This window comes from Idiotropiscis lumnitzeri, chromosome 3 (assembly GCF_059441095.1).
Source record: "Idiotropiscis lumnitzeri isolate Australia: NSW breed Sydney's pygmy pipehorse chromosome 3, RoL_Ilum_1.0, whole genome shotgun sequence".
Lineage (NCBI taxonomy): Eukaryota > Metazoa > Chordata > Actinopteri > Syngnathiformes > Syngnathidae > Idiotropiscis > Idiotropiscis lumnitzeri.
The window spans coordinates 30668442-30681600 of NC_142393.1; the positions used below are offsets into that span (position 1 = coordinate 30668442).

Below are 13159 nucleotides of genomic sequence, written 5' to 3' on the forward strand. Positions count from 1 at the left end.
AAAAACCTCTGGACACAGGTATGTCATATAATTTGAAACTACAAAATGAAAGCGAATTAACCGAAGAAGGAAACACTTTCTAAATCAAAACATCAAACCTACAAAATGATTTTGAATATGGAAGTAAAGATGCCAATATTCTGTGTCTTTCTGTTTTGAAGTTAGAGAAGGTACTGGCATGTCAACAATCAGGTCAAATTTGACTTTTTGTTTTTTTTTTCTTCTGATCCAAGCCAGTTTAGTTGAGCTGATCATCATAAGTGATTATTTTGAAAACTAAGGAGTTTACAAATGCCTCTTGAAAATGAGCATTATGGCCACCGATCACAATTTGTTCATTCAAAATCATTGTAAATACATCGCTCGTAATAACGGAACCAACCAGCTCCAAAATGTATGTGGACATCTCTACTTGGGCCCTCTTCAACCTCTGAAATCATCAAAAAAAACAATTCGCCTTACCATGGCCATTTGAAAGAAAATTAGGAAATGAGCAGCTTACGTGCAGCTTCTGTCATGTCTTGTCTGTTTTCTTTAACAAGTTCTTTAACAACAATCTTGATTCGCAAACACAATGCATTGCGAGAGGCTTATCGTCAGGTTAAAGATCATTGCCCGTCTGCAGGCTGTTGCTGCCTGCCACCCCACGCCGGTTGCCTCCTGAGACTTCACAAAACTTTAGTGTGGCTAAATGTCCGGAATATAACCAATCGGGGTTCATGTGTGCATTCTTGCTCTTGTCCACTTCAGCCTGTGTAAGTGGAGAAGAGATTGACAGTGTATTTATGATTTTGTGGAGGTGATCACATGAGGTCACATTTGATGTCAATTACTCCAACCGATTGTGCAGATCCCTTTTATACTTTCACAGGTTGCAGTGGAATAGAGTAGTAATGTGCAGTTGCATTTTGGTGGCGATCGGTTGCCGTTTTAGACAACAGACCTAACAAAGCAAACAATATTGCAATGCTTGCCTCCCTGCTATGTAGACAGCTAAGATGGGAAAAAAAAGCAGAGCTCCAAAAGGGGGCGTGCCAATTTGTCGTAAATCTCATCACAAAAAAGCCCTTAAAACACTACAGCCTTTTTTGGGGGGGAGGGCATTTTATTAGTCATTTTTACATGCAAACATGATATAAGTGCCAATGTTAACATCAAACAAGTTTCCCTTTGAGAATAACACTTTTTCATTTTTTTTTATTTAAAAAAATAAGTAATGTTACATTGTGTAGGGATAATTATCGGTACCTACAGGTTGTGAAAAATTGTTGTTGAATGTAACAACATTATAAATGTATAATAATCAATTTTTGCTCCTCAACCAAAATTATGATGGCCTCACAAGTGGATTTTATCCTTATTGGGACTGGGTGAGAAACAAGGAAACAGCCATAAATCAAAGCAAACATGTCTATGGCATACTGATGGCATTTATTTGTATAAAAGTGGGTGCTTTTAATGTTTTATCATTCAAGGAATACATTTGTTTTAACGTGTCAACACTTGGACATCAAACAGCCCAAATATTTTATAATTGATGATTTTTGTATAGGCACTGCATCATAAACACCACAGTATATAATCTGTGATCTATCAATGAAATATTGCACCATCCTTAGTTCATTTGTTGAACATTATTGTTTATCTTCAGCTTATTCTTGCAAATTCCATCTGAATCAGCAGCCGACTGAAAATGAACTGAAAGTCAACATAATTGTAAAGAAAAACAAAATCTGCCATGTAATGATAAAGTCAAAGCGGACCTGTGCTCTTATTAACTGTATTTTTATGTTGCACCTGAATCACTGTGCAAACTTGACTAATAACTAAATTGTATTTTTACTTTCGTGTCAATGATTGGGCTCCGCCAAGGTTTACAAAGTGGCTCAGGACCCAAAATGTCTAAAAACTTTATTTAAAATATCGCTGAAAAATTGCAATACAGAGTGACAAATTAGTCAACTGTCATTCCAAAAAAAGTAGAACAATGTTGTTTCTTGTGTGATTGGTTGAGGACCAAGTGAGTGCCTGTTTTAAGGTTAATTATTTCTGGGGAAAAAAATTCAAATGTAAGACTTTGTAGAGGATGTATGCTGTGCTGTATCTCAGCTTAAAGACATCGGCAAGTTCTAACAGAAAACCCGCACTGCCCTATATTAGACTACTATTTTTTTAAGCAGCTCTTTAATGGCTGCTCAACTTAGGGAAAGCCTTTTAGTCAGCCCATGAAGGTTACATGACAAGTGCTCAAGCTGCAGGAAATTTCAGGGCCAACTCAACTCATGTGAAGCAGCATCCGCAAAAAATGGCATATTGGAGTATAGAACCACGTTCAAGTTTAGATGGGATGTGCCATTTTCTAGACAGTCGCGGATGCAGATTTGTCTAATTTGGACGCTTTCCCAACACCGTCTATGTGAACATGTTGGTCGTGAGAACCTCTCTCTCTCTCTTTCTCTCTGCTTCTCTCTCTCACACACACACACACACGCAGGAGCGCGCGCCCGCACAATCACGCACACACGCACGCACACGCACGCACACACACACACGCACACTAGTTACAACAATCAAACATGCATCCCCTTATACAAAAACGTTTGTTTGTAAAATGGAACCCATAATAAAGAACCACTGAGCCTTCTGTTGCTCTTTTGGCAAACGTGTACACCACGCAAACACACGCGCACACAAACCGCGCGCATGTATTAAATTGAGATCATCAGAAAATAAGACAGTCAGTCCTTCGACGGCGGAAAAAAAACATTGATAGCGTTCCACACACGCCACACTGCAAAAGACACGTACATGTGTGCATTTTCTGCGATGTGATGGAGATGATGACGACAACGAAAGTGGATGTTTGTGTAACATTGAAGGCTACAGTGCGCAAAAAAAGCGGCACAATGACCGAGGCAGGCAAGCAGGTTGCTGCTGCAGTGGGTGGTAACATAAAAAATAAATAATAGTCGTCATATTCAGCAACCCCACCAACCATTATGATCATTTTGGTGAGACACGCAAAAGACTTCTATGCGGCGCACCTGGCGAGCTACATTTTCCCTGAGCGCTGCCTTGAAGGGTGTGCACCACACCCGTGGAGCCTCGTCGACTAGCAAATCAATACACACTCTGTGTCCGTGTGCGTATTATATGTATTAACAATAATAAAGAGAAAAACGAGACAATGACGCATGGAAGCCATGAAAAATGAAGGAATACTCACAGGCATTTTGTCATCCAAGGTTGACCCTAGTGTACCGCAATGTGAAAATCATTTTTTAGCTACAAGCAATGTAAATTTTTTTGTTGTTGTTGTTTAAGATGGACCCATCTTATACTCAGTCGTATGTGTGCTCCTTCCTCCCTTAGCACATATGATGAGCACTTGACATTTCTGACGTCCGTGGACGATGCTGAAGACACATATTCGGCTCTTTAAAAAAAAATGGGGGGGGGTGCTGTTCTGCGACATTCACGCTAGACAACCCCACCATGAAGAGTAAATTTCTCCTTACCCGTCACCCACAACGAGTTCCACATGTAAGGGAAACTGCGCTTACCTCGGAAGCGTCACAGGGAATCCGTGAAGCCGTGGCAAGACTGCAGAGGCGCGAGTGGTCTTGGAGAAACTGCGGTTGTCGCCATATTGCTGCTGCCGTCTTCCCCCCCACTCCACACGCACACCAGCGCCTCCACCTCCAGCAGTAGCAGCCCTCCTCAGAGCGAGCGGCTTCCCTGCATAATTGATGTCTCTCAGCACAATGTGAGGGAGTGTCGGCCAGTGCCTACTGCTCCAATCCTAAAGGTCATTTAGGCCTCCTGTTCCGCGCACCTCCGAGAACCCGACGACTGTGCGCCACCACGGGGGAGTGTGCATGGATGGTGCGCATTAAACACGCGTGCGTGTGAGTGAGTGAGAGAGGTCAATGCCGGAATGCTGATCGCATCGAAGTTGTACACGTGTGCACATGACATATGTAGAAAGTCATGGAAAATGGTTGAACACCAGTCGACTTCCATGTTGGTCACATTTTAAAATCAACAAAATAAGACAAAATGACGGTGCACAAGACTGAACGAATGGTGATCTCATAGGTTCCAGAGTCACATTGTCACCCTTATTAAACCTTTTACAGCATTGACAGTTTGTCATTTCTGCACACGTCATTCAGAGGCATTATTTTTTTGTATGCTTTGCTTGTATTGCTCTCAGTCTTTTGCATATGAGTAGGGAATTTTTGGGGTGTCTCTGGCAGAGAAGGTGCTAGAGCTGAGGTTGAGAAGCTCTGATTGACTTTATTTATATGGCACATTTCATACACACGGCAACTCAATGTGCGACATACAAGCAAAGACATTTAGAAAACTATTTAGAAACAGAACAGTCAACCACATTCACAAACTAAGCAGAGAAAACAAAAGAATCTCCAAAATTACCAAGTGAATGTTTGAAAGTAAAGTAAAGGTAAAAAATTTCTTTGCAAAATTACTAAAACAGAGAAAATATTTTCTAAAAATATTTCATATCCTCAATGCTGTCAGGCTTCGCCGTTCGGCAAAGAGGAGGTGGACCCAAAATGCGAGGAAGCAAGGATAAGGATAACTTAAGGGAATTTATGAAATGAATTCAACGAGGGCAAACAAGCGTGGCAGGGTGCAAAAATCAAAGACAACCTAAACGTGACAAAACTGGATTGAGGACGAGAACAAAAACCGGAACAAAATAACGAGGGACGTGAACGAGAGCGAAGGCAAGATTAAACACATGAACAAGATCGGAGCGCGATCGTGACAGTCCGTAGGGAGGAAAATGGAGCTACACGGGAAAATGACCCGACACTGAGTTGACGGTATCGGGTGCTTAAATTGTCCAGTCATTAGGGGTGCAGATGTGAATCAGGTGTGTGACGGTTAACGAGGAGCAGGTGCGTGGCTGGTGAGGACGAGGTGCTGAGGGGGAAACGCCCCTACTCAGCTGACCGAAAACAAACCAAAACAACAACACAAAAGCATGAACCGTAAAAATAATAACAAAACCCTGTCATGCCAGACGCGGATCATGACAGTACCCCCCCCCCCCCTCAAGGGACGGATTCCAGACGTCCCAAAACAAATGAACAAAAGAACCCCATGTCCAAAAACGAGGCTGGGCGGAAGGGGTCGGGAGGTGGGACCACCACCCGAGTTCGAGGCCGGTCTGGCGGATGTCCGGGAGGCCAGACCAGCGAGTCTTTTCGTGGCCCTTCAGGCGGCCGTGCAGGTGGCCAGACCAATAAGTCCCATTGTGGCCATTCAGGCGGACGTCCGGGACGACCCGGACGCCACATGGAGTCCGCTGACAGGGCTGAGACGAGAGGCGGCGGCGGGACGCTGGATGGAGCTTGGACCGACGGCGAGGCGGATCGTCGGGTGCCGCCGAGTCAGGAATGTGGAGCGGCGGCGGTTCGTCGGGCGCCGCCAAGACAGGAACTTGGGGCGGCAGCTGATCGTCGAGCGCCGCTGAGACCGGAACCAGGAGCGGCCGTGGGTCGTCGAGCGCCGCCGAGACAGGGACTTGGACTGGCGGCGGTTCGTCGAGCGCCGCCGAGACAGGAAACTGGAGTACCGGCAGATCGTCGAGCACCGCCGAGGCGGGAACGTGGAGCGGCGGCGGTTCGTCGGGCGCCGCTGAGGCAGAGGCGAGAGGCGACGGCGGGTCGAGCTCTGCCTGAACGTGAGCTTGAGGCGGAAGCAAGGCGAGCTCCACTGGAACGGGAACTTGGGACGGACGCAGGACGTGCTCCACCGGAACAAGGGCTTGGGACGGACGCCAGACTGGCTCCGCGGGTACGTGAACATGGGACGGTCGCAGGACGTGCTCCGCTGGAACGTGAACGTGGGACGGACGCACAACGTGCTTCGCCGCAACATGGACTTGGGGCGGGCGCAAGACGTGCACCGCAGCAACATGGACTTGGGGCGGACGCAAGACGTGAACCGCCGGAACATGGACTTGGGGCACACGCGGGACGTGCTCCGCCGGGACATGAGCTTGAGGCGGACGCAGGGCGTGCTCTGCCGAAACAGGGACTTGAAGTGCTGGCGAGGCGCCAGAACGGGGCTCAGCAGCTGGCGAGGAGCCGGAACGGGACTCAGCAGCTGGCGGGGAGCCAGGACGGGGCTCAGCAGCTGGCGGGGAGCCGGGACGGGGCTCAGCAGCTGGCGGGGAGCCGGAACGGGGCTCAAGAGGCTGCAGCCGGCGAGGGGCCGGCACTGGAGGCTGCGGCTGACGTGGAGGCGGCGTGGGTTGCAGCAGCAGACGTGGAGGCGGCGTGGGTTGCGGCAGCTGACGTGGAGGCGGCGTGGGTTGCTGCAGCCGACGTGGAGGCGGCGTGGGCTGCGGCAGCTGACGTGGAGGCGGCATGGTCTGTGCCGCTGACGTGGAGGCGGCATGGATTGCTGCAGCTGACGTGAAGGCTGCGGCGGGCCGCCCGCAGCAGGCGGGCCGGGCGCAGCCGAGACGGGGTACCTGATCCCTATCAGCCTGCCGCCATAGGGAATCAGGGGAACGGGAACAGTCAACCACATTCACAAACTAAGCAGAGAAAACAAAAGAATCTCCAAAATTACCAAGTGAATGTTTGAAAGTAAATTAAAGGTAAAAAATTTCTTTGCAAAATTACTAAAACAGAGAAAATATTTTCTAAAAATATTTCATATCCTCAATGCTGTCAGGCTTCGCCGTTCGGCAAAGAGGAGGTGGACCCAAAATGCGAGGAAGCAAGGATAAGGATAACTTAAGGGAATTTATGAAATGAATTCAACGAGGGCAAACAAGCGTGGCAGGGTGCAAAAATCAAAGACAACCTAAACGTGACAAAACTGGATTGAGGACGAGAACAAAAACCGGAACAAAATAACGAGGGACGTGAACGAGAGCGAAGGCAAGATTAAACACATGAACAAGATCGGAGCGCGATCGTGACAGTCCGTAGGGAGGAAAATGGAGCTACACGGGAAAATGACCCGACACTGAGTTGACGGTATCGGGTGCTTAAATTGTCCAGTCATTAGGGGTGCAGATGTGAATCAGGTGTGTGACGGTTAACGAAAAGCAGGTGCGTGGCTGGTGAGGACGAGGTGCTGAGGGGAAACGCCCCTACTCAGCTGACCGAAAACAAACCAAAACAACAACACAAAAGCATGAACCGTAAAAATAATAACAAGACCCTGTCATGCCCGACGCGGATCATGACAAATGCAGCTTCACCATACTATTAAAGACCTCGTGTGAAGTAAGTTCAGAAAATGCCAAATTTAAAAAAAATCACAAGTAAAGTAATTTCACACACACACACAATACAAATAATAAAACATTTATTTGGCATATTTGACAAAATAATAATTTTCCCGAAGTGAGATTCTGGAGACTGACAAACCAGGAAGTGTGATGTCATTCCAAGACAACTATGGCAGTGCTCAACATAGAAAGTGTACTAAGCCAGTCAAAAAATGACTCACAAAACAAAAACTCAAGCATATCTGAGGGGAGCGAATTATTTGAAGAGTTGGAGGAAGATGAGCTTGTTGGAATTATGTTCGTTGGACCATACATATTCGAGCCAGATGAACAAGAGAACGGCAATATTGTGCAGCTGTCAAATCGGCCTCTGGTGGAACGATTCACACGTTCTGGACATTTTGGCAGAACACCGGACATGGAGTGGAGACTAGTCTCATCGAGACTGGAAGAATGATAAAATATATAGGCTGGGATTATTAGTTTTGCATTATTGTTTTAAATGCAATGCTCGGTTGTGCTGTAAATGATGCACAGTGAGATTATTCAGCTAGTACTGAGACCACACATTATAGTGGGTTGGTTTCCTACGTTGTCATTGGTCACGTATTTAAAGTTTATATACACACTTGCTGTTCAACTCTCTACTTAACACCCGCCCGCTTATTCTCCTCGGCTCCTTGTTCACACATAACAAGCGAATGTACACTCCGCATGCATACATCACAGCCGTCAGTCACACCCAAGCTGTCACAATACACGCAACACACCACACGTTTTTCAAAATGGTTTATAATCACACCTACATTTTTGTGAACACTTTATCATAAGCAAAAGGGTTCGGAAAACAGATATCTTTGAAGTGCTCGTGGCAAAGAACACTCGTCGACATTAGATTGAAATTCCCTCTCCTTGCCAGAACTAAATTGGTTCATTTACGTGACGTATTTTTTTTTGTTTTGTTTTGGCCACTCAAACAGATGCTTCCCAGAATGCGAACAAGGCATTGTCACACAGCGCGTCACAGTATATGCAGGTCCATGTGAACAGATACGTATTTTAATACTCTCAACACAATTATGATTATAGAGCACAACAAAAAAACACAATACAGAATAGATTGTCACGGTCTATTGTGCAAATGCAACAAAATTGAGCTTGTGACAATCGATAACAAACTAATAATACTGACGAGCATAAGATTTTACCCGATTTTGCCGGTCCATCCCCCGTCCGCTGACGGGGCACCGTTCTGTCGTTGTTCTTTTAAAGCGCTTCCTTGCATTTCACCTGTCCGACCACAAACCTTGGCAAATTTCCTAGAAATTTCCACTGATTGTAACTTCCAGACAACAAAACATCCATCCATCCATCCATCCATCCATCCATTATCCGCCGCTTATCCGGGGTCGGGTCGCGGGGGCAGCAGCTTCAGCAGGGAAGCCCAGACTTCCCGCTCCCCAGCCACATCTTCCAGCTCTGCCGGAGGGATGCCCAGGCGTTCCCAGGCCAGCCGGGAGACGTAGTCTCTCCAGCGTGTCCTGGGTCGTCCTCTGGGCCTCCTGCCGGTGGGACATGCCCGGAACACCTCGCCAGGGAGGCGTCCAGGAGGCATCCTAAACAGATGCCCAAGCCACCTCATCTGGCTCCTCTCTACGTGGAGGAGAAGCGGCTCGACACTGAGTCCCTCCCGGATGGCCGAGCTTCTCACCCTATCTCTAAGGGAGAGCCCAGGCACCCTGCGGAGGAAACTCATTTCGGCCGCTTGTATCCGAGATCTTGTTCTTTCGGTCGCGACCCACAGCTCGTGACCATAGGTGAGGGTAGGAACGAAGATCGACCGCTAAATCGAGAGCTTTGCCTTCTGGCTCAGCTCCCTCTTCACCACGACAGACCGATACAGGGTCCGCATCACAGCGGAGGCTGCACCAATCCGCCTGTCGATCTCTCGCTCCATCCTCCCCTCACTCGTAAACAAGACCCCAAGATACTTAAACTCCTCCACTTGGGGCAGGATCTCCTCCCCGACCTGGAGAGGGCACTCCACCCTTTTCCGACTGAGGACCATGGTCTCAGATTTAGAGGCGTTGATCTTCATCCCAACCGCTTCACACTCGACTGCGAACCGCTCCAATGACAGTTGGAGATCACGGCTTGACTAAGCCAACAGTACCACATCATCTGCAAAGAGCAGAGCTGAAATACTGAGGTCACCAAACCGGATCCCCTCATCGCCCCGACTGCGCCTAGAAATTTTGTCCATAAAAATTATGAACAGAATCAGTGACAAAGGGCGCCTTGGCGGAGTCCAACCCTCACTGGAAACGAATCCGACTTACTGCCGGCAATGCGGATCAAACTCTGACATCGGTGGTACAGGGACCCAACTGCCCGTATCAAGGGGCTCGGTACCCCGTACTCCCGAAGCACGCTCCACAGAACTCCCCGTGGGACACGGTCGAACGCCTTCTCCAAGTCCACAAAACACATGTAGACTGGTTGGGCGAACTCCCATGCACCCTCAAGGACCCTGTAGAGAGTGTAGAGCTGGTCCACTGTTCCACGGCCAGGACGAAAACCGCACTGCTCCTCTTGGATCTGAGATTCAACCTCCCGACGGACCCTCCTCTCCAGTACCCCTGAGTAGACCTTACCAGGGAGGCTGAGGAGTGTGATTCCTCTATAATTGGAACACACCCTCCGGTCCCCCTTCTTAAAAAGGGGGACCACCACCCCGGTCTGCCAATCCAGAGGCACTGTCCCCGATGTCCACGCAATGTTGTAGAGGCGTGTCCACCATGACAGCCCCAAAACATCCAGAGCCCTAAGGAACTCCGGGCGGATCTCATCCACCTCGGTTACTTCAGCCCCCGAGATAGGTGAGTCCACCACGGAGTCTTCAGGCTCTGCTTCCTCAAAGGAAAGCGTGTCGGTAGAATTGAGGAGGTCTTCGAAGTATTCTCCCCACCGACTCACAACGTCCCGAGTCGAGGTCAGCAGCACCCCATCTCCACTATAAATAGTGTTGGTGGCCGTCTGGAAGTCGTTTTCCATGTCCTCACCGAACTCCTCCCACGCCCGAGTTTTTGCTTTGGCAACCTCCGAAGCCGCATTCCGCTTGGCCAGTCGGTACCTGTCAGCTGCCTCCGGAGTCCCACAGGCCACAAAGGCCCGATAGGACTCTTTCTTCAGCCTGACAGCATCCCTTACCGCCGGTGTCCACCAGCGGGTTCGGGGGTTGCCGCCACGACAGGCACCGACCACCTTACGTCCACAGCTTCGATCGGCTGCCTCAACAATGGAGGCACGAAACATGGTCCACTCAGACTCAATGTCCCCCGCCTCCCCCGGTACGTGGGCAAAGTTCTGCCGGAGGTGGGAGTTGAAACTCTTTCTGACAGGGGATTCTGCCAAGCGTTCCCAGCGGACCCTCACAATACGTTTGGGTCTGCCGGGTCGGACCTGCATCTTCCCCCACCATCGGAGCCAACTCACCACCAGGTGGTGATCAGTTGACAGCTCCGCCCCTCTCTTCACCCGAGTGTCCATAACATGCGGCCGCAAATCCGATGACACGACTACAAAGTCGATCATCGAACTGCGGCCAAGGGTGTCCTGGTGCCAAGTGCACATATGAACACCTTTATGTTTGAACATGGTGTTCGTTATCGACAATCCATGACGAGCACAGAAGTCTAGTAACAGAACACCGCTCTGGTTCAGATTGGGGGGGCCATTCCTCCCAATCACGCCCTTCCAGGTCTCACTGTCATTACCCACGTGAGCATTGAAGTCCCCCAGCAGAACGAGGGAGTCTCCAGGGTTGAACGCTCTCCAGCACACCCTCCAAAGACTCCAAAAAGGGTGGGTACTCTGAACTGCTGTTTGGTGCATAAGTACAAACAACAGTCAGCACCCGTCCCCCCACCTTAAGGCGGAGGGAGGCTACCCTCTGGTCCACTGGGGTGAACCCCAGCGTACAGGCAACAAAACACACATCATTAAAAGTCACAACAGCTAAATTTTGGCATAAAAACGAATTTGTAGATGCATTAGTAGCTTCAGATGAATAGTTGCGGGTCTCCACTTGATTAAATGGGGTATTATCTATATTATAAACACCGGGAGACTTTTTACCCAGCAGACAACCACAAACGCAGCTCTAATTACACAGCTTTTCAGACACTTGTTATCACATGAAGGAAATTCACAGATGAGCTCAAATTAAACGCAACATAAGATCATAATTGAATTGAAAAAATTGGCTCTCAATTGCTTCTTCACACAGCCCTGCATATGTTTTTGCCAACTCTCTCTCTCTCTCTCTCTCTCTCTCTCTCTCTCTCTCTCTCTCTCTCTCTCTGCCCGAGTGCAAATATTTGAATTCCATACACATGGTACTTTACCCGGTTAGGGACGATTAAAAGGTCAGACAAAAACCCACTTCCGGCCTTGCTTAATCCATCTTTTTTATAAAATTTCTCATCTTCCGTCATCCATCTTAGAACAGAAACCCTGATAAATTAAGATATGATAGATGGAGTGATTTTGATTGTGGTTGGATGAAAATTCTAAACATAGAACATTCATGACATATAACTTAAAACACACTCTATTGGTTTGTGCATGATACATTACACCTGCACAAGATGCAAATCAACAAATAATGACAATTGCCGCACTCAAACTAGTCCAGATGTATAGATGTCTGAGTGTCCATGTTCCAACCGAGTACCAGCAGCGAAGTTCACAACCAGAAAAGCCAGCCAACCATCGCAGATCCCTGTTCTTACATGGGGGAGATTTTCTAAAATAACTGATTTCAAATGCGCTGTAAATTTTGCGAACCAAATCAAAGTGCCGCCAGGTCATGGATTACAAAAACTCGCCGTCAAATTTGAAAAAGTATTTTGAAGGAAGCTGAAAGTTTATTATAAAGGGATGTTGAGGGATGTTGACTTAATTAGACTTGAACCAAATGTTGTAATGCGAATTCATTTTATGGCTACAGGTAATACCTAATAAAAATATTATTGCATTATTACTGCATTATTTTTCTCTCATGTTGAGTCAAAAGCTGAAGAATAAAAATGTGTCTTCAAACGGGTTGTAAAAATGGACAGAGAGGGGGCTTGCCTAACATTCAATGGAAGCTCATTCCATTGGGAAGGTCCGGCAACAGAAAAGGCGCTATGCCTCCTGAGGCTGCGCTTAGTCCTCGGCACCTGTGCAGAGAGGCCAAGATTGGAGTTATATGATCCGTCTTCCGATCTCCAGTTATCAAAAGATGAGCAGCAGCATTTTGCACCAGTTGGAGGCGCCTGAGGGTGGACTGGCTGACTCCAAAGTAAAGTGCATTACAGTAGTCTAGCCTAGATGTAACGCATGCATGGATTACCCTCTAAGTGCTGCTGGGAAGGAAAGGGCTTCACTTAAGCAAGCTGCCTAAGATGCAAGAAGCTGGATCGAACAACGGCACTGATTTGCCAATCTAATTTAAAAAAACTGTCCAGTTTAAAACCCAAGTTTGAGACTGTTGGCTTTAGATAAGATGCCAAGGGGCCAAGGTCACCAGGGTTGAAAGTAGAAGGACCACTGGGCCCGAACACTATAACTTCTCTTCTTTTCCATTAAATTAAAGAAATTAAGACGCATCCAGATTTTGATTTCCTCTACGCAAGACAAAAGTGATTGATCTCAAGGAGAAAGCGTCTTTTTTGCTCAGCGGGACATAGATCTGACTGTCATCCACATAGCAAAGGAAGGAAATTCCATGCTTCCGTAAGAGGGAACCTAGCAAGCAAGTATTACGAAAACAGCAAGGACCCCAAAACGGAACCCTGTGGAACACCTTATGACATAGGGGCAGAGCGGGAC

General features: G+C 47.7%; 1 protein-coding gene across 1 annotated transcript in view; it reads right to left on the minus strand.

Moving 5' to 3' along the window:
- The window catches only part of scn8aa (sodium channel, voltage gated, type VIII, alpha subunit a), a 71378-nt gene extending 67490 nt beyond the window's left edge, over positions 1–3888 (minus strand). Inside the window, exon 1 of the mRNA XM_088289982.1 lies at positions 3564–3888. The gene's annotated coding sequence lies outside the window, so the exon portion shown is untranslated. The remainder of the gene's footprint in view (positions 1–3563) is intronic.
- Positions 3889–13159: the final 9271 nt, after the last annotated feature.